A 21,056-nucleotide genomic window follows, 5' to 3' on the forward strand; every position below is an offset into this window, starting at 1 on the left:
GGACTAGATGTAGTGTGGATCAACAGGGTTCAAAGAAGCCCCAGAACTGGTGTGCCTTTAAAGGTACACCCGTCATGGCATTAGTGCAAAACAGATTCCTCTCAGGGTGCAGATCCCTAAGCCTTAGCCACATGCAATTGTTAGCATCAACCTGTAATTGTTAATGTGCTTTCAAGTAATAAGAAAATATACATGTACTGATGTTTAATGGACAGTGGAAATAGGATCCTCTCCAGAGCAATTTTGTTTTGATTTTATAGACTTGCTGCTCTGAAGAACGAAACTCAGGATAAGTTAATCACAAACATTGAAGGCAGACTAAAATTGATCTTTTCTTCAGAAGTGTCTAGGTCTCCCTAACCCTGCTCCTCACTTGGAACAGTTTTATGTAACTTCACTGAGCTGACTCAGAGTTGACAGGAATGTTTGTTTGACATCTCATAAAATTGTTGTTGCTTGTAATGTCTGCAGCTGCTCTGTCCTTGGAGCTTGAAAAGCTCTTCCTCCTCAAAGCTTTTCTACCCAAGCAGACATGCAGCTCCCAATCTCAATACTTCTACGATACTGCATAAGCAAAATCTGCTATAGTGCCACTCATATATGTATATATATGTATACATACTCATATACATATGTATATGAGATGCCAGTATAAAGTAATTAAAAAAAACCCAAACACTAAAAACCTCCAAACTCTGACTTTATGGCTGTCCCCAGTCTGACAAGACTATAACTACTTGAAGTTTTTAAACTGGTTACAGATTTCTCTAAGAGACAAAACTGCACTTGATGATGCTCAGCCAAGAACGAAGAACAAATAATCCCAGCTGAGAAATAACTGGGGAAGTTTAATTCTGCAATCACAGCAAAACATCTGTCCTTCGGACTTGCTGCTTTTGCGCAGCCTTTGTGCAGCAGCCTTGGTCCACTGAATTTTCTTGCTGCAAAACTGAAGGCGACTTCATGAACTGCAGTATCTTCAGCTAATTCAGTCAGATGCAGCCAGTCTATAATGGCCACTTTATACAATATTGGCTTGATTTGGTTTGTTAATTCTGCCCTACTCATTTTAGATGTGCAACTGTATTGTTTCAGATTAAATGTGCAGAAGGAGCCTTTTCATACTAGCAGTTTCCTGAAAACATACATTGTTAGGAACCTTTCAAAGACAGATCCAATAGGACAGGAAATTAAGGCCCCATCTCCCAAACATCATAAGATCAGATAAAGAAAGAAAGAAAGAAGAAAAAAAGAATTAAGTCACAGTGTTCCCAAACAAAAGAACTGCACATATTAGGCAGCCAAAGACTGTGTCAGCTGGGAAAGGTAAAACCAGCCCATTCATTTTAATATTTAGGTTTGTCTGTGTTTCAAGGATGGGGTTTGGACCTAACCCATAGGTCCCATTAAGATCCTGAGCCATAGCATGGGAGCTGTTATGGTAATAAAACTGGCCTTGATGCACTTGCTGGAGCTGCTGGTGGACATCAAGGCTTCCCTCCTCCTTTCCCAAGCTATGCCATCACTATGAGCAATGTTTTCACTGACGGCAAGCAGAAGACCATGGTGGATGTACGTTCTGAGCAGCGCCCAGGGCAAAGACAAAAAGCATGCCCCCAGTTTAATATATTCTTGTAAATACTTTCCATCTCTTTCACTGCATAATAGGGATCAGCAGAATGACATCTGAGGATCATTAGTAAATCAGGCAGGCAGAACACGTAGTCCCCGTTTCCACTAATGAGCCTATTAATTTGTGCTCTAAGAGAAGCCCGGCTGGTCAATGAGCGGAGAGACTGAAGTCTTTGATACAGTGTGCAAATCCAGATAGTCTGGGGGACATTAATGTGGGCTTGCTTTGAGGTAGCCTACACAGCTGGAACCATCATTTCATTCACTGTGCAAGATGCAATGCGGCTGTGGCTTGCACACTGTGATAATGGTAATTAAGGTTTTGGACAGCTTCAGAAAAAAAACCTAAACAAACCCAGCAGAAAACCAACAAAAAATAAAAACCTGGAAACAAAACCATAAACAAACAAAAACAACCCAACAGCAACCAACAATAGAGCAACAACAAAATAAAAGCAAACCCACACCACTCTTCACTCACTGAAAACTCCCAGGGGCAGTATCACTAGTGCTGGTTCTTATTTAGCTATATTAGAAAATACTGACATAATCTGGAGCTCCATATCCACCTTTTCTCTAAACTAAACAAAAATGCTGAATAATTACTCCTAGTAAAGGAAAACCCAAATGCTTAGTGACAAGCAAACCCCTATCCTCAACTGTCCAGTGTCACACACAGATCTCTGCTGCGAAGGCAGGTGCATTAGCCTCTGCATTGGGCTCCCAAGTGCAAAACCAAATATGACTGAAATGACAAGCATGAAATGACAGAAACAGCACAGCAAAAAGCCTTCCTTTTAAATGCCTGCATCTTTCCTCCATCTAAGTGGCAGAAAGGACAAAAACTCAATTCCTGAGAAGTTTGAAATTTTCTGTCATCAAAAAGCAAGATAGAGCCTTTAGTTTCGCGCATGAAAGAACGTGCCTGATTATCTCTCTTCTTTGCAAGGTGCTTTTATAGTGCCTTCAATTTTTAAAGTTAACCCATTACACCAAAAATCTTTCACAGCTGAGCCTACAAGTGAAATGTCCCATTTCTGCTAAGTTCAATAGTACAAGAATGTAAGAAATACCACTATCATAACACAGAACCACTGCCAAGCTACAATAAGGTCACAGGAGTGAGCTTTATTGACTGAAAAGCTGAAGAAAAGGTCGAACGGTCACAGAGAGTCATATCCCCACAGATTCAGTTCGAGTGTGTGCGCATGGTGGGGTGAGGGTGGAAGCTATAGCGAAATGTTATATAAATGTTAAGTTGAAGATGCTGCCTTAATGCTACGGTTATATCTCTGGAAGCTGCAGTATTAACAGGATATACCTGTCAAAATCTAGAGATTCAGGTTTAAAAAAAGCAAATGTTGGCACTGGGTGTTCATCTGCTCCATTTATCATGGTTTGCAGTAAAGGTCAAATCACTGCTCCTACAGAAAACTCTTTACAAGTGGATAAAGTTTGGCCGTGGGAAAGAAAGGTCAGATCAATAATGCTATGTAATCTCTCAGAGCCAGCAAACGTTCACCATTTGAAAGATTGTAAAGGTTCTTTCATTGCTGGGGCAGTTTTGGATGTATCAGCAGGTACCAGCCATGCAAAGGAAAACCATCTCTTCCACCTCCCACGCTGGGCTCTCTGGTGTGAAAGGGAAGTACTGACTGGGTTAATTTTAAGCACATAGAATTCCATCAGACTCTTTCGTAAAGCAATACAAATTGCCACAAAACATAAACCCTAAGCTTAAGCCTGGAAGTATCAAGTGGTTATGCAAGAGTTTTCTCTGGCTCATTGAGCACTCCTTTGCTAAGCAGTCCATTTTCACAGGCAGATGAAGCCAACACAAAATGCAAAAGCATTGTGACCCCAAAGCACTGCCATCGCAACCCAAGGAACTTCTGCTGAGGCCCAAGCCTCACTAACACCTTCTCCTGCTGGAGAAGGGATTGGGCATATGTGCCTCCAGCCCAGCAGCATCTCCCGAGAAGCGAGGAATAGCTGCAAGACCAAAGTGATCTTATGCTGTACCCTTGCAAGGGGACTTACAGTTTCAGAGGAGAGTAAGAATTGCTGTGCTCCTCTATGAGCACAGCCAAGCTCATCTCTATACAAAAGAAAGCCAACCACAACTGGGATGAACTTAGTTGAACTCCACGAAGTGAAGTGCAGGGTCCTACACCTGGGTTGGAGCAATCCCAGGCACAGCTACAAGCTGGGCAGAGAAGAGATTCAGAGCAGCCCTGCAGAGAAGGACTTGGGGGTGCTGGTCAATGAGAAAATGAACATGAGCAGGCAGTGTGCGCTCGCAGCCCAGAAAGCCAACCGTATCCTGGGCTGCATCAAAAGGATCGTGACCAGCAGGTCGAAGGAGGTGATCCTGCCCCTCTACTCTGCTCTCGTGAGACCTCACCTGGAGTATTGTGTGCAGTTCTGGTGTCCTCAGCATAAAAAGGACATGGAACTGTTGGAACAAGTGCAGAGGAGGGCCAGGAGGGTGATCAGGGGACTGGAGCACCTTCTATATGAAGACAAAGAAAGCTGGGGCTGTTCAGCCTGGAGAAAAGAAGGCTGCGTGAAGACCTCATAGAAGCCTTCCAGTATCTGAAGGCTGCCTATGAAGGTGCTGGAGAGGGACTCTTTGTCAGGGACTGTAGCAAAAAGACAAGGGGTGATGGGTTTAAACTTAAACAGGGCATATTAAGGTTAAATATAAGGAAGAAGTCCTTTACTGTGAGAGTGGCAAGGCCCTGGAGCAGGCTGCCCAAGGAAGTTGTGAATGCTTCATCCCTGAAAATTTCAAGGCTAGGTTGGTCAGAGCCTTGGGTGACATGGTCTAGTGTGAGGTGTCCCTGCCCACAGCAGGGGGTTTGGATCTTAAGGTCCTTTCCAACCCTAACCATTTTACGATTCTCTGAAGTATTTTTCTGAAAAATGCTTAGTGTTGAAATACCATTTTAAAAGCAAAATACCAAAAAGAAGCCTGGCTCTCATCAGTCAAGGCTCCTATCCAGGTTGGTATGGATTCTTCATAATTGCTTTCATAACAGAATACAAGGAGCTATACAAACATTTAAATATCTCTTATAAACAATATGCCCAGGTGTTTTTCCTGTTGTTTTCCTGTTGCAGAAGAAAACAAAGATATTTTTCAAGGAGGCTTTCTTGCCTACTCAAGAAACCCAAACCCTCTAATAAACAGAAAGGTCTTACTCAGACAACTTGTTGCAGACTTGTCCCCACACTGTGCGGTAACATGAGCTATTGCGTGTTATGATGCTACTTGATACTAGGAAATACTTGTGCTTCTGCAGAAGGACTGACCACTGGGGATAGAGCTACCAGAAGGAAGCACATTGTTGCAGCACAGAGAACTTAATCATCACTAAATTTAGTACAGAGGCAGTAAAAGCTATTGAGGAAGAAAACGGTTTTCTATTTAAATCTTATGTTTCCTCTTTCTAATTTCACCAGACAAAGAAGCAGCACAATACATTTAATCAATACTTTTTGTATCTACAGTAGAGTCATTACTTGCCTTGCCATTGCACATTAGGTTGTTGCACATTTTCAAAACCTGAATATAGGTAGCATGGGCTTTGCAAAACACCCTGGAGTGATGGCCCCATCTACAGTGCAGACGGAGGAGGAATTCTGAACCTAATTCTTCTCACACGTAGAACAAGCTTTTCTACTCTTATCCAACCAGATCCTTTTAATTAAATATTATAAGGTTTGAAAATATATTTAAAACATATTTAAGACTATCACCTGGCTAAAACCTGGAGACTGAACCAACTAGAAGAACAGGCTGGTCTTTCTTACACCAAGCACCAAGATATTCATGCGTAGAAGTTTCATATAGTGAATATCTAAGGACAAAGGAGTTTTAATTGCTTAGTCTCATTTGCTATTTGACACAACACATAACTTCCCCTATCCATTCCAGCACTGAAGACCATAACCCCTGGCTGACGAAAGACACCTCTGGTAGAAACTAGACTCTTGAACCTTAATGGAGGGACTTCAAGAAAGAGAGGACTCCCCACACCCACAGGTGGCTCTGGTCACTTATCCTTATAGTTGTCATTATTTTGACCTCATTTTCTACCTGCATCATCCTTTTTGGCAGCTGAGATATAAGGGCTTTCCAGGTGAGCCTGACCTATGTCCTATGGAGATGCAGCACTGAAAGCAGAGAGTGGTCAGCTAGGCTCATGCACCCTGGAAAGGGGATGTTCTGCAGCAATTCCTCCCAGCTGAAGCTACCTAAAGGAGCCTAATGGCATCAAGTACAGGCATAGTCATCTTTCTTCTAGGACTGTCCAGAAGGGCTACAGATTTTGTTTGGTTTTGGGGAATTTTTTGTTTCATTTTGGTTGTTGGGGTTTTGTGGTTTTTTGTTGGTTGTTTTTTTTTTTTTTTCCTTTGGGTTCTGGGTTTGGTTTTTGGGGTGGTTTTTGTTGGTTTTTGTGGATTTTTCTTTTGTTTTGTTTTTTTTTTTTGGGGGGGGGGATTGTGGGTTTTTTTTTGTGGTGTTTATGTTTGTTTTTTATTTTGTTTTGTGGAGGTGGCATTTTGTTTTTTTTTCATAAAGTCCAATAATGCCAAAGTGCCAGGCAGTGGCAAACAGAAGGCATGCCTTTGTGCTGCACGCAGCAGCCCTGGTTCAGAAGAGCAGCCCAAAGACATGATCCAGTAGGAAATGCTACTCCGTAAGAACACGACCTACGGTGGCAACTAATTACTAGTGGTGTGGACTGCTGCTGATCTCTTTAAAGGATCAAAAGATGAACCAGGGAATCTAAGATTGAATTTCTGAACAGACTTTGGACTCCACTGCAAGCACTGATTTATCCCTTTGGTCCTTTTCTGCACAACTCCCAGTGACCAGCTAGGCTTTGCCCTGGCTCTTTGAGGAGGTGGGAGTGACTCGCAGCATGCAGCATGAGGCTGATGTGTTTCCTCACTCATTATCCCTGCCACAACAGGCTTTACTGATAATCTCTTCAAAGCTTGCCACACTTAGCTTGTCTCAAAAGAAAGACCAACTTTGCCAGTCCATTAGCTCAGAAGTGCACAACTGAATCCTCAAAGAGGTGAGCGTATACGGTGAAACACAAACCTGCAAAAACACCAAGCTGCAGAGGCTCTCCTCTTCAGAGCTCTGTAATCTTCAATTTAACCAGCATTGTCTCTGAAAATGATGCTGCTCCTCCACTGTCCAACAACCCACTCTATAAAGCTATTAATACAGACTTTTCAGTCTAAGGTAAAAGCTGTGTCTTACAATATTGCTGACCCATTTTATTAAAGAGCAGTTTAATAAATAGCAGTAGAAACAGGCAAGGCACTTGGCTGCGTTGCAAGTTAGGAGAATAGCGAGAAAAAAGAAAAGAAAAAAAAGGCACTGTGAAGTGTTTATCCGCTCATCTCACAAATAATTATAAATACATGAGATCGTGTTACGCTTTTTAAATAGGCTATAGTAATGGCTTGCGGGAATACAATTCAGTGACAGTAGTTTATCATGGTAAGCCAGCTCTGTAGGGTTACAATATGGCAAGTCTAAATGGGAACCATTTGTTTCCCTTCTACATTGCAGCAGAAGCTTGTGTACTTTTTATGGGAGCAACACTGACAATCTCCAACTGTGATTTTTTTTTCCAAATTAAATGCTGTGCCTTCTGAGTTAATAGGCGTGCAGTCGGTAAGGTTCCTCTAGAAGATCCTGTAATAGTGCACACAATACTTTGTAGTAACAGATAATAAAATTTGACAAAGCATTCTGTAATTACTGCTCCGCTTTACAGAATATTACTAATACGCATACTGTGCTGCTCCTGTAATGAATGACACATCACCGAGAGCCTGCTGCTTCCTTAAACTGGAGGCACACAAAAGTAGCTGAGTAGAAACATATAAGTGCGTTTGTTGAAAAGCCAAGAGGCTTTACTATTTGTGAGCATGTGAAGAACAAAACTCTGCCTTTCTGGGCAGTCTTACAAGTCCTTATCCCCTGTCAGCACCAATTTCTGTAACATGCTCTGCAGAGGTCTTGCCTTGGGACCTCTTGGGAACAAAAGACAATACCTGCTCATAAAGGGAGATACTGCCCAGAAAACACTCACCATTGGGTGATACAACTCTGAGATGTATGCTCCTCCAGCTCATGGGAGCTCTTTGGGAAGAAGAAACCAGACAAGTCTGCTCTGACAAAAGAGACATGGGGACAGCTAACATGCTAGGGAGGCATTAATTGCTGTAACCTTTTACCCACCTAGTTCACATTTACTGCAAGAAATGTTACATATAGGATGGCTGCAGAACCTATCCTCTGCTCAACAATTTTCCAGCCAGATCTCATCACTTCTGCTCCTATCCTCACATTGCTGACTGGCCCCTGCACTCCTGCAGCTCTAGATATACCAGCTTTCCTTCCTGCTCCTTCTTTGCATCCTAACCTGTATTTTATTTGGTCCAGATAACAAGGAAGCCTTCAAACTCCCAAGTAGCTTCAAACAATTGTTGCAGTCCTACTAAATTAAACTGGCTATTACAGAAGAATAGCTTTACCACTGGACTGTAACAGGTGAATAAACTTTCCTAGAGCAGGTTGGTTTTATTCCACCAACCCTTCTCCCTTTTCAATGATACTCTGTCCCTCACATTGCCCGAACAGATTTTTGTATGTATAACTTTTTCCAGATGGCAGATTCAGTGCAGACAGTAATTTACATAATTTAAATCTGCTTACTAGCATAAATTATACCACAACACACTGTGGGTTTTTCTTACAGCTCCCTGTGATGCTCGCACTGAGGTATCAGTAGTGCCTGTGCATGGTGATGGATTGCAGGTGGCCCTGGAGGCTTATGCTGGGCTGCGGGCTCAGTGATTGCACAGGGCACCTCTGCAGGTGGAAAAGCTGAGTCAGAAAAAGATTTCTTCATGGCTGTAATTCATATCTGAGTGTGCTCCAAACAGCAACATCACTGTATTAAAGTGAACTCCACTAGTAAATTTAGCCGGACGGCTACTCTGGAGTGAGATGGTCAAGGTGAGCTTCTGGTTACATGTTTGGATTTTCTCACAAAGAAAAATGCAAAGGAGGTTGTGTTTCAAATAGGCTGAAATCAATACACAGTCAGTGAATATCTTTTCCCTTACCGTTCCTATGCAAATTATGTGTTCAATTCTTTAATAAAAAGAAAAGAGTTTTAATATTTTTAGTTTTAATGTTTATTTAATATTAACTTCTGAGAAAACGTAACATACTTCCCTGCAAATATTTTATCATTTAAGCCTATTTATAATCAAGTTTTGATTAGTCTGTTGGTCTTTATTTGGCAAACCATATTGTTATAGCTCAAAATAAACACTAAGGAAAATCTCAGAGAGACACTGGGATCTTCAGGATATCATCACATTTGCACTCCAAATGGGGTTTGAAGGGGAATTTGTACCAGGACCAATACATTTATTCAGGCTTGCACAATGTACCTGTACCTACACATATGGTCACAGATATGAAAATGTCCACATGATCAGCAGGTCAATACAAGAAGATCCTGGAGTTTTTCCATCTCTCCCCATGCTTCCCTGTGACACAATACTTACAGCATTACAGAATGGCTTAAAAGCAGAATAAAAACAGAGCTATGCTTTGTTGAACAATAAAGTCAACTGGCTCCAAGAAAACCCAGTTGCTGACTCTCGAAGAAACTGCAGACAAAGGCAGGCAATTATTCCCACTGAGCCTAAAATGAGCAGAAAGGAAGCACTAAACACATGATTTAAGACTTTCTCAAGAGCAACTTAAGCCTCACCAAACTGATATTAAACCAGTGCAGAGCAAAGTGGCTCTGCTTTCACATCAGTCTGCTTTCATTAAACCGTGGGTAGGTAAGAATAGGAAACATTTTACAACAGCAGAGACAGGTCTATTCATATGAAAACGTGAATATCCATTTTTCTACTGTTTTAGCAAGGGAAGACTTCCATGTCATGCGGTGGTCCCTACAAAAATTCATTCTGTATATGGATATATAAAAATTTCTCAGCTTCTTTGCAAATTGCTGGAGATATTACTTAGAGCAAGAATTGAAAGTTATGCTAACCACAAAAATCTGTCAGATCAATGCTTTCTTGACCTTGTCAATAAAGTAGATTAGGACTTTGAAAGATACCACTATCATGCCTGCCTGGAAAGCTGGGATGAGCAGAAAAGTCTTATATCTTACATGTACAGCAAAAAACCTGATGTCACACTAAATGTCAGCGTTTGTGTTGCCAGAATTAAATGCCAAATTAAATGCCAGAATTAAAGTAGCCTAACCCAAACACTCAGCCCCCTCCTGCATTCCTGGTACTTTTTCTAACTACACAACAGAACTGTATCCCACTTCCACCCTATTCCATAGGATGGGGTCCATCAAAGTTAAAACTATCCCCAAAAACCTGTTTTATTCCATAAATAGTATTCTATTCTATACAGCTTGCTTTCTCCTCTGTTTGGTAAGGTAACCAATGTCTTTGCACATACACTTCAAACTGTGGCCTATGTTGCTCTTTTTCTTTCTGGCCTGTCTTATATGTATACTCATCACAATTTCATCAGGGTATTTCATTATCCAGTCTGGGAAAGAAATGGAAACAATTTCCATTTTTTAGAGTGAATCAGAGCACAGAGAGATCAAGAGCGAAGCTTTTCCTTCATTTTGTGTACACAGTCTGGAGGAAGGGAGAACTGGCAAATATTTGGATGTACTTCTAGATTTTAGCTGCACCTGTGACTTCTCAGACCCTAAGGTCACCAGATGAGTTTCCAGAGAGCAAAGATCACAGCAGGATCTCCAAAACATGACCTGAATGGCCCCCACACAAATGCTGTCATTGAGAAAAGCTCAGAGGACAAGATTCCAGCCCCCTAACCCTTGTCCTCCTCCTCCCACAACGTTCAAATCCATTAGCTAGGATAATGCTCTTCATCTGTCTGCAGTCCCTTCTCTCACCTACACACTTTCCAAAATATTCAACAAGTGACATAAGGCTTGGCCAGCTATAACCTCGTGCATGCTATAGCCCTGCTTTATCTTCAGAACTTGTTCACAGTCTGCCTTTTAGCCACCAGAAACCAGGCTGAGTTCAGGGCAATTGCCTCTTTGTAATTCAAATCAACACATTGATCAGAAATGCGCATCTGCATGGCCAGTTAGGATGCAATCACTCAAAATAGAAACCTACTTCCAAATATGAAGTTACTTACCTTCTAGAGAGCTCCAGTTTATACTGAACATTTCTGTCCTGAAATACACCCAGTAGCAACCGAAACATGAAAGCACTCAAACATGAAATGCAAATTTTGTCTTCCAGAGAGCCCCACTATGTGCAGAACATAAGTCTGAATCCCAAAATAATACCCAGTACCAACTAAAACACACACATTTCCCCACATCTTGTCTTGCTTCCATGAATTTAGCAGCACAATGAAGCAATTTCTATCGTTAACATATGCACTGTATTAAGGCTAGCCAAGATTTAACATTCTTTTGTTAATTTGGCAGAGGGGAAAGACACAATAGAAGAGAGCCCTACAATTTACAGCCATCTGTGATACTGAAAACAGTAATAAACTTGAAAAGTGCTGTTATTATACATTATCGCTTGTAGCAAGCCAATGTCTTCAAACATTTATGCCTTTTAAGTCTAAATTAATGCCTCAATTTCTGTATGAAGAAAATGTTTTCAAACTTCTCATTATATGATCATTAATCTTGCCCACTGGTTTGAGCTCCCCTAGTGCAATACAATTTACACCGTCAGAGATCACTGGATAAGTCATACTCAATTATAAATGTAAGATGCTAGATTACTTAATGGTCTTATTTTTAGGGTTGTGACAGGCACCACTAGTACTCAGTGTCTTAGGCCACTTCGTCTTCACGCTAAGAGCACCTCCCAGTCTGATGGGGCACATCCATCACCGAAATCATTGCTTTGCTTATAAAGCTAACATGAAGTTCCCCAACAGACAATTAAACCAATATTTTAAATTAAAATTTGCGTAAGAATATTCAGAGGCTTCTTTTAGTGACAGGTCTCTATGTAATTGCTTCTCCCACTTCTGCTTGAATGTGTTTGCTGTCCTGATGATGAATCTCCCATCTACCTTCTGCTGGGGAAAAATGACACAGACTTTCCAGCATGCAAGCCCCACGAGTCACATCTATCGTCCCCAGGCCTCAGTTTTACTTTTAATTACAACACTTCGCTCAGGAACGTTACTTCAAATCATAAAACTAAAGAGAAAGTAGCTTTTAATTTGCAGAACAGACATTAAATTCTTTGCTTCAGTGACATTAATTTGTTGGTGTTTTCTGTACTAAGGAGGAGATGATGCTACTTTTCTTTCAGACTTCATGAAAAGACAAGTTTGTCCGGAGTCATGATCACTTTAAAATTAGTTGCATTTGAAGTCCACACGCTTCCTGTGATACTGCACTTAACTAAGACCTCCACTGAGAATCCTTTCCAATTAGCAGCATTGTTTTTAAATGGATAATATAAGATCTATCATTTTGCTCAAGACATATTTCAGTTTCAACACTGTGGTTTAGTTTTACCCAGTTTAGGTCTTTATTTTTATATATAAGTAGATCTCATTTCTGTGAGACCATTGTGATGAGGAGATCGACACAGATTTAGTATGTCGCTGAAACGCTCACCAAAAAATTGACCTGAAAGTGGCTTGCAGACACATGTATACCCCTTGGCTCTCTGCTGAGACTAAACTCACCAGTGTCTCCAACCAGCTTTTGCATCTCTTCCTTTGTGAGGGGACATTTTCCATCACAATTTCAAAGCAATCATGCGGCTGCCCAGATTTCAGATCAATAACCACTACAACAGCTGTGGTGGTTATTGCTGTTCGATGGAAATATGCCCCGTCAGTCACTGCTGGCTTCGTTAGGTTGTGTCCTGCATTCCCCGTAGAAAGAAGGAAAGAGGGGCTACAGCTCAGGCTGCTTTGGGGAGAGGAAAAACAAGAAAGTAGACTAAATATTACTATAAAATTTAGACACCTAGCTAAGAACTAACTTGGAAAAACTGAAAGCTGCATTTTCTAGGTTCCTATAGAGTAGGAAGTTACAGTCTCAAGAATCTTTTGTTGTGGATTTAAAATAGAACATTAAAAAGAGGCAAAAGATAACAAAAAAGTAGTTGTTTCAATAGTGGCCAAAGCACATCTACCCTCATTGCGTAGTTGAAACAGTCTTGAAGATTGCATTTGCTCTCATCAGAAATTTTCATCCAAGGCAAGAGAACAAAAATAAACAGACAACATGACTAAAGTCACACTTCTCTCTCCCAAGCAAAAGTGGTGAACAAGGTGGGGAGACCACAGAAACTACAGATGCACAAATGGGCTGCCTGAAAGCCTTTCCCAGTTCAGGGGCTCCAAAAGGTGCCCATTAACTCCAGAGACAAGCGCAAGAAAGATCCATTCCTCACCCAGCTGGGATTTCTTGTCCATCACACAAAGCAAAGATGCAAAACCACACCCAAAAATGTAAAACAGAAGAGGCATATTTTTAACTACATATTCAGATTACATTTGAAAAATCACTTGTAGAACTTAAGGGCAAAATCCCACTCAGTCTACAAAACCAGTAAGGCTTCATATTTGAGAGACAAGCCCAGCTTCACAAAGCACTTTCTACTCTTCTTGGTGGTATGAAAACAGGTAGGACATGCCAGACTGGTGCTATATTGGTATATGTGCCTCAGAATGTAAGAAGGTAAGTTAGCTGTTTGATTCATAATAATTTTCATGATAAAACTGAAATCCTAGGACCAAAAATCATACACTTCTTTTATAATGTCAGGATTTTTCTTAGTTTTTTTTTTTTTTTTTTTTAACTATACAGAAGGGAATTTTAAATGCGCTCAGTATTTGTCTAGCCTGTTCCTGGTAGGGTCAACAGGAAAAATCAGCATTACTGCTAATGAGAACATCACTTTCAGTGAGAACAGAGAGAACAAACCCTTGGGTTTCTGCTGCTCATCTGAGTTTTGAGGATTTTTTTTTCCCTGCTCCCTCTTGCATGGTGAAGAGATGGTGAGCTCACCATCTTGTGTATCACATGCACATACATGAAATTCAGATGAGCAATGTGTGTACCGGACAGCAATGACAACACACATTTTCCATGTGAAGCGAAGCCCTGCATCAACCCTAGCAGGTAAAGCATTTGAGTTCAGTACAGATGCAGACACCATAAGGTCAGCAATATTAAGGGTTTTGAGCATTTCAGTTTATGCAGCAAGAACCAGCAAGAGCAGCCTCATTCAGAATGACAAGAGAACGGCAGGGGGAATGCTTCCTAAGGTCGAAAATAGTATTGCTTTGCCACTTTTACTTCCATATAAATCAGAAGTTGCCCACCTAGGAGCACTGCTGGTACCAAATTACCTTTTAACAATGAGCGTTTGCTCAAGGAAAATAAATTCTTTCAGATATGCCTAAAATCCAGTAACCTTTTACCAGAATTAAGACTATTTGCCACAAAGCACAAATGCAGAATCACTTAAAATGACTCTCAGACCTCAACCATGTGTTTCTATGGGAGATGCACAAGGCTGTCTTAAACAAAATCTTGCTTAAAGAACTGCTTATTTATTCAGTTATGAGCATGTAAAACATTTTCAATACTTTAAAAAGGTTAATTAAAGCTGTTTAAAGCATTGACAGGAAACACATCTGAAGTGTCTATGTATTTCTGAAAGCAGCTGGTTTACACTGGGTTTTTTAAACAAACTTCGACAAATATTATTTAACTGTTTTTTAATTAATGTACATAATATTCTGAAACAGGGACAAAATGGCAGTAGTTGACGGATAGCCAAGATATACATAGCATGTAAATGAATTCCCTGATGGAGTATCAGGATTTATATGTGCAGCATTCAGAAATAAAGCAAGCAAAACTTCCACAGCTTGAAAAGAGCTTAACAGAGCTTCATAGAATTATTTTTATTATTGATATAGAAAACTAGATGAGCAGCAAGGGTGAAAGATTTGCAGGATTGACTGAGTAGCATTCAGTCAAACCTAACAAAGACCACAAATAATGCTGAAGTTTGGTAAAATTGAGGGTAGATTAAACTTACCATTAATGAGTGAAACGCAACAGATACTGAAGTCTATAAGTAGATTTACATGCAAACCTAATGGCACTAGGGTATTAGACCTATGTTCCTTCACTGAGAAACAAGAGCCTGTAGACAAGTTACCAGTCTGGCCAGGCTATGAAGAAAGTTCATCCCCAGAGAACATGTTGGAGCTTCTCCCATCAGAAAAAGGGTGGAGAGAAACAGTCCCCCATAAACCTTCCAGCTCATTGCTGGGACTTTAGGTCAGCAGTTTTCAGTCCTGGGTATTAGCATTCCTTTGAAAATAAGCAGCAAATAAAAAATGACCAGAAGAAATGCTCTCACACAACAAGCTCTGGATTTATACAGCTCAGCAGTATGCTAAGGGCAAGACAGGTCTAGATGTATAGGGAGAAAGGATAACACAATGTACAAGTTACCACAGAAGGATCTATGCCCATTTCAGCTTCTGAACTATGAGCCGGATTATCACACCAAAGAGGATGTCAACTGCCCCAGCCACCGCCGCTTGGGATCCAGGCTACTGCTGCAGTGGGAGCACTTCTGCATGATGGCCAGAGCAGTGCCCTGAGCCCGTAACCTCAACAAAAGATGGCTCTTTTTAAAAATAATGAAAGGAAAATAAGAACAGAGCAGGGTCCCCCTCCCCCTCAAGGCTGCACAATGCCAGTACAACACACATAATGGCTGGTAGATCTACATGGTCAGACAATATAGTCTGACCATTTGACCAGTATTGACTATAACAATGTAGTTAAAAATAAGCTTACCATCTATTACATTTTATAAAAAAGGACAATGCTATACTCAGTCACCGCACGAAGGACTTGGAATGGGAAGGAGATAAATAGGGAGGGAAAAGATAAAACAGTAAAGATTTCAATTTTACTTTATTTCTTCTTTGCTTAAATAATTTCCAAGTAATTTAAGAGATGGGAGGAAATCCCTCGAAACAGGATTCATAAAATATAGATATATTTCTTTTTTTTAAATAATGCTTTTCACATGGCAATTTATACCATTAATGATTAACTTACATAATCTGATAGTGTTAGCAATTTGCAAGATACTTCAAAAACACTATTTTATCATTCAAAAATTCATAAACCAAAACACCAAATGTCATGAAACTCAATTAAAAAAGAGTTACTCTAAAAACCTGTAAATATTGGTGTTCTATTTGCCTCTGGGTTTTTGAGCCTCTGGGCTTCACGTTTGTAAGCTATCCTCTGCAAACACAGGCAACCAGAAATATATTTTTTCATTAAAAATGTGAAGTGAGAATATTTCTGTGAAACATGGAGCTGGAAAACAAACAGCAAGCTCTTCTTAATACTGATGCTTCGATATCTTATCCAACCCTGCCAGCAGATCTGATGCAGAAAGCTCCACAAATCTGCAAAGTGTGATTTTAGCCAATCTTCCCTCTTTAGGTTTTGCTTTTTCAGTACATTTTTGACGGTATAACGCTACACTAAAACCTGCCTTTGGGATTCACACTGGAGACTCAGAGACATCTATTGGCTTGAGAAATAAGAGCCGAGGTCACATTTTTGACTACATTTCCAAACCTGTTCACTTCTACTGATGAATTTTATTTCTAAGGGATGCTCTAACAGGCAGGGTCACAGGAAAGAAAGGGATAAATTAAAAAATTTACATCTGGCTTTAAAATACCTTGAAAGTACTCAGGAACAAGAAAAAAACCTTTGCTGGGTTGTACCACTGCTGTTAACATCCAGTCTTACGCAAGAATTTATCCAGAGCAAGATATGAACTGCTAGGAACATACAGAGGGGGAACAATACAGCTCTTATGGGAAGGTGGAAAAAAGCAACAAAACAAACACAACCCACAAAACCTAGAAGCTGATCTGCTTGTCACCACTTCCAACCACGTAGCTACAGACCAAGCAACACCCCCAAACACCCCTGCTTCCCCACAGCTTCAAACTCTGTCCCAAAGGTTTTAATTCCACTGCTTTCCATGAAGCTGATAAATTGGAGGGGGGGTGCTTTGGCCTGCAGCTCACACCTGCTAACCCTTCTGGAGACAAGATGAAATCAAGAGCAGAGACAAGTGCACCCTCCCAGGGAATGACTGGTAACTCTTCGAGCACTAACTGGATGCTAGCTGCTCTGCAAACCTTCTTAGTGAAATACCATTTGCACAAGGACTAGAGTGTTTTGAGGAAAGGTCATTCCTGTATAGCCATTTTTCAGCTACGTTTAATTGTGTTTTAGGAAGAAGGTTAACTAAATTGCATCACTCAAAAAGACCTAGGAACGACTTTGCTCTCAAAGCTGTGCACTCTGTGTTCCTAGAGAGCACAGGTATGTAATTTTTCAGAAGAAAAATGCCATTTGGTAATTAGCTTAAGTGATGCAATTTTCTTCCAACGATAACAACAGTGACTTGAAGCATTTGATGTCTGGCGACCTTTGCAGCTGCAGCTTCGTCCCAGAGAAGGATATGAAAACAAAAAGAAGAGGAATCCTACAGCTGGTGACAAAGGCACATCCACCATGACCCACTCCTGTCAGCAGTGGGTACCAATAGGTCAGTGATGGGAATAGCACACCAAGAACATCATTGATTGTCCTCCACTGTTTTACAGGTTGTAATGCCCTGTTAACCTCCATATCCCTTGAGCTTGCATTCAAAGTATTTTTTTCTTTGTGCTTTTCTGGATTAAGTATGAAAGCCTGCAATATCTTACATTTCACAAGATGGGCTGTTGGCCACATCACATCATACCAGCAGTGATGGGTCAGCTGGGGAACTAGCAAATGTCACCCACCACCAGCCCTTGAGCTCCTCCTGCAACACCAGTGTCTGACTGATACCTGAGTACCAACACAGAAGTAGCTGCTTATTCAAAACTAGTCTACTAAAAGCAAGAAAACAGACTATTAAGAAGGGTCCAAAAGGAAATAAGAGCTGATGGTTTTGCTATGCGCTCATGAATAACCTGTTTCCAAATGGATGTGAATTCAGCTTGTTAGGCCATTTGTCGAGGTGTGGCCATTATTCCTACTGCTTCCTGGCAAGGGACATGTTGGCAGGCAGCAAGCATAATCACCAGCCATTTTTGCTGAAAGATTTCCAGACCTAATGTTTCTGGGATTATGCCCGGGATAGCAAAAGAAAGATCAAGCTCAGCCACCTCCGGCGCTGCAGAAATTGATGAGAGGATATCTGCCAAGAGGCAATCTGAGGCAGGACTGCAGTAGATGTTAACATGCCCTAATTTGTTTCATGCTTATCAAGAATAAACAAGATGCACTACATTAACACACCAGAGTTAGGACTCGCTAACAGGGATGAATGTATGATACAACTTGTGCAAGGGGGCAGGGGAGGGGAAGGAGGGAAAGTCACTCTAAAAGGATTTTCCTCATTTCTGATCATTCTCAGAGTGAGTAGAGTTATAAAGGATAGGAAACAGCATTTTTTGACGTTTTCTAACATTGTATAAAGATGTTTCTGCTCCTTAAACAAAGCTAGCACCGAAAAGCCTACAAAGCAGTCCCTTAGGTCTTCATCTTAATAAAAAAATAAAAAAGAAAATAAAAAAGAAAGGATTAAAGAAAGGGTGTTTTTTAGTTTCTAGCAAATTGATTTACCTTTTCCTTAGGAGCTTCTCAAAGCAGTCCTATCAGTCAAGGAGCAACTTATATTTTCTATAAACAAAGGCTTCTGTTATCCTGAGCAGTCGCAACCAGACATGCCTTTGCAAAGGAGACACATGGCCACTTACTTTCAAACAAGTAGAAGTTGATTGCAAGCCCTTGGAAATAGATATTTGCTACTGTACAATTTATCCAGCAGGAAAGCTGGAGCTTTGAAGGTCAGGGACTAATATTCTATGGAGGGCACCCTTCCAAAGGGTATCCAAAGACTATTGAAAATTAATATCAAGCTTTACAATGCTATACCATATCACATCTCACTCAGATGCTGCTGTGGGGCAGCTTGCAAACCATATTAGTTTATCTGCAATTAAACTGGCTGCAGGTAACCCCTGCAACTCTCCCACAAGGCATTGCATTGCCCAGCCTGTCTTTAGTACAGCAAATTAAAAATATTGTGCCCTGAAACTGCAGATGGAACAAAATCACCTGTTCCAACTTCCAAACGTTGTTTTCTCTCTTGTGCGAGAGAGCAGGTTTGTGGGCAGATCTAATCTTTCATTAACACCAGCTGATGCTGCTGGAAACACTAGCCAAGCTCCCAGACTCAGAAGCCATCTTCAGTGCCAAGAGAGCAAACACCAGATGACAATGAAAGATACAAGATGAGAGATAAAGCTCATCCTGTAGATACACAAAGCAAGATGACCACAGCTTAGAGCATGACACTGCTAGATGGTGTAACAAGGACATGAAGGACACCACAATGCTGCCACCAGCCAATTCCCTTCCCTCCAATTGGAGGGTCTGGCATGGCCAACAGCAACCCATGCATGTGTGAAGCCACCTTTATCCACAGTGAACTTTCCATCTGGAGCCCATCCCACATTAAAGATTTGTCAGGATTGTGAATTATAGGAGATGGTTCATATCTGCAAGCTATCTCACCCATCTGTAACACTGCCTGTCAAAATATCGGAACGTTTCTAACTTCACCCATGTTTTGGAAACAGCAGTACCACAGATCTTCCACTATAACAGTACCAAGCAGTTACTGCAATCTCTCAGGTATCAAAATGCTACATAGCTTCCAGACAGAGACAGAAGTTTTTTGCCCCTTCCTTCGCTGAACCACTGGTCCTTTTCAGATCTGATCACAGCCCATTCCTTGCAGGTCTTGCTCCAAAGGGAAGGACTGGAAGAGGGATCTTCCTTGATCCCAGCTATGCCCAGGAGCTCTGGCTGCACCCCTTTGTGAGGGCATAGCAGATAGAGAGCATGGACCAGAGCTGCATTTCCAACATCAGCACACACCAACAGAATAGCTTCCTTGCATTTGGTACCATTAGTAGCAAAGGGCGTTTTATAATTAGCATACACACATCCCACCTCCCACTCTGCTTGCAGTCAGGGAAACTGCTTACTCTCAAATCTGGACCTTATCAACTATTTATCCCCAAAGAAAATATTACATTGTGTTCTTCAGGGAGACAAATGTACCATGGGAACATCAGAAGGTACTGTCCACTCCCTTGGGTAAAAATTTGATCAAATGCAGCCATTACATTTGGAAGCAGTAACACAACTGAGACTAGGTCAGGAACACCCTACTGACATCTAATCAAAAAAGGCACTTCGGTATAGGGCCTGCGGAGGTAATTCAGCTTTAGGTCGGTCACAGAATCCAGTGCCTGGAGTCACAGAAGCTTTACATAGACAATGTGGTTGTAAGCTACTTGCTCAAAAAAGGTTCTGCCCAAGAGCATCTCAACAGATTTTCCCATTCCCACCTCACCACCGCCCAGGGAGAAAGGCCGCTTTTCAGAGGGACATAGGATGAATGCAGCAGCACACCAGACCCAGCTGGGACCTGTGCAAACGAACAGTGTCAAAAAGAGCAGCCATCTCTCTCCAGAGTCTGCAGGTTATTGCTGTATAGTAAGTTACACGTTTTCCCTCCTGTGACATACTTTAATATTCTGTTTTTAAGGTGCAAATGTGAAAGAAAGATAAACAACCACAGGAGATCTCTCTCCTGCAAGCAGACACAGCACTCACATTCTAGCCTTACCAAGAAGAGGAATAACACTCTCTTACCTGTTACTCCCCACCACTACACAAGTACAATGGTAAAAGGGAAGGTAGATGACAGCTCTAACATCTGGCAATGGAAAGGCAAATCTGCCCACTCCCAGAAGATACTGGCTCTTACCCAAGCAGCCAAGCAGGAAAAGGAATAACACTGGTCCCCACCCTACTAAGGTGGAGATGCTAGTACCTGGGTAATTGGCTTCCTGCACTCTCAGCCAGCCAGGCTGAGGCTAATTACAGGTATTTCAGGTGCAGCAATAAGAGTAATTACAACCAAAACACTGTAGCAGAAGCCTCCCTTGGTTTCAGCTTGATGCACTAAGATAGTACTCAATGCATTAAGATGAGAGTGTTTCATAAAACCTCAGAATCACTGCACAGACTAAACCTCCCAGGAGGGGAGTGTGCTCGGAGACCACCAGCACATTTAATTTCTTCCTATTCCTGTGCTCTTTGCCCAGGAAGGGGAGCTTTTGACACAGAAAGTTCAGTAAAATCTCTTGCTGGTGAGAGCAGTGGATTCATGCTGCCATG

The 21,056-nt window shown here is 41.3% G+C and overlaps 1 long non-coding RNA gene across 1 annotated transcript in view; it reads right to left on the reverse strand.

Annotated features, from left to right (window-relative positions):
• The window catches only part of LOC136011997 (uncharacterized), a 31,436-nt gene extending 10,813 nt beyond the window's left edge, over positions 1–20,623 (reverse strand). The window contains exon 1 of the long non-coding RNA XR_010611538.1: positions 20,529–20,623. This is a non-coding gene — a long non-coding RNA (uncharacterized LOC136011997). The remainder of the gene's footprint in view (positions 1–20,528) is intronic.
• Between the last annotated feature and the right edge of the window lie 433 nt (positions 20,624–21,056).

Source organism: Lathamus discolor, chromosome 3, assembly GCF_037157495.1.
Source record: "Lathamus discolor isolate bLatDis1 chromosome 3, bLatDis1.hap1, whole genome shotgun sequence".
Taxonomy (NCBI): domain Eukaryota; kingdom Metazoa; phylum Chordata; class Aves; order Psittaciformes; family Psittacidae; genus Lathamus; species Lathamus discolor.